Here is a 1,457-nt window from a genome sequence, read left to right as displayed (position 1 = left end):
CTTCTGTTTTGCACATTGCTCCTCTCGTTGTCTCCGTTTTCTTCGCTTTTCAGCCTCTGATTCATACTTTCTATTCATATTCACTCTCACTCACACACTCAAAAATGTTAAAAAATATGAGAAAAAGTTCGGGGATTTTTCGGAGAGTCGGGGGGCCCCCTATAGTTGGAGGCCCTAAACGGATAAGAAAGCAGGGTCGGGTGGAGTGCAATTGTTATGATCTGTAATGAAATCCTGACAAAAATTTTTTTGGGGGGGGGCTCTTTAGTTGGGGGCCCTAAAGCGCGCGCTTAGTGCGCCACTGACAGTTCACATGGATTCGACGGAAAGCATGCCGAAATAATGATGGAAAATAATGTGCGAAACTGGCTTGCAGATGCGAAAACAATTGCTTCAGGGATTGTTATATCCCAGTGAGTATCGCTTTCAAGCAGATTCAGCTCTTGACATGTAGCACGAAATGTTGGATACACAACGACATCGACAGTTCGAAGAGACTCGAAAGATGTCGGCCGACGAACGTTCACGTTATTCAGCAATAATCGCACGTAGAAACATTCGTCATTTTTCGAATGAACTGTGTAAATGCGACCAAGAGCATCAGTTGAACGCACATCTGGATGGTTGGGCACCACATTACCTTGTCTTCGACGTTGAAATTTCTTTGAAGGAGCATTCCAAGTATAATAGCGTGGCATCTCAGAGTAAAGTTCGTGCAAATGGATCACTTTTGAATATGGAAAGAAAACTGGTCAATGTTGTTGCTGGAGGTATTTCAGCTCGTTGAACCATATTTGTAGAATTGAAATACACTCTTTATCTATTTTCCAGATAAACTGCCAGTTGTATAACAGTCGGATAACTTTCATGTATCGGAAATGAAAATATCCGCCAAATTGCCCCATTGGAGCTGTCATATCGACCAATTTGATACTGCGTGATCTGATCATTGGTATTGGGATTTTGTACACCAAAAACCGCCATATCATTGCCTTTTGTAACATATTCACAGATATTTTTGATTGACTCCACTGAACTGCAGTACTCCAAATTGCAATGGCCTTGAATGTTTTCCGGAGTCCGGAGTGAAATCTCTTGGATAACGCTTTGAACATTTTCCATTAACCATGCATGGTGATTGGGGATTAATGATGCCACATGGTCCATGCATCATGTTATAATAGTAACTACAATATAATCCAGTTCAGGATCATTCACATTCACATGATCAGGAATCTCGGCACATACAACGTCATCTTCTGGTCGAATTCTTTCTACTAACCAGATGAGAATGTGTGCATGTGGCAGGCCTCGTTTTTTCCATTCAATTCAATACATCCAGCATCGAGTATCCCTAAAGACATGATGTTTTGTAATATAATCCATTAGCGACCTCACTTTTTGTTTGAACACTCGTGCAGTGATGTCATGTCGATCAACTGATGTTTGTGCGGGAA

The sequence above is a fragment of the Coccinella septempunctata genome, chromosome 4 (genome assembly GCF_907165205.1).
Source record: "Coccinella septempunctata chromosome 4, icCocSept1.1, whole genome shotgun sequence".
In the NCBI taxonomy this organism is placed as follows: Eukaryota; Metazoa; Arthropoda; class Insecta; order Coleoptera; family Coccinellidae; genus Coccinella; species Coccinella septempunctata.
Note: the sequence above shows the minus strand (reverse complement) of the source record.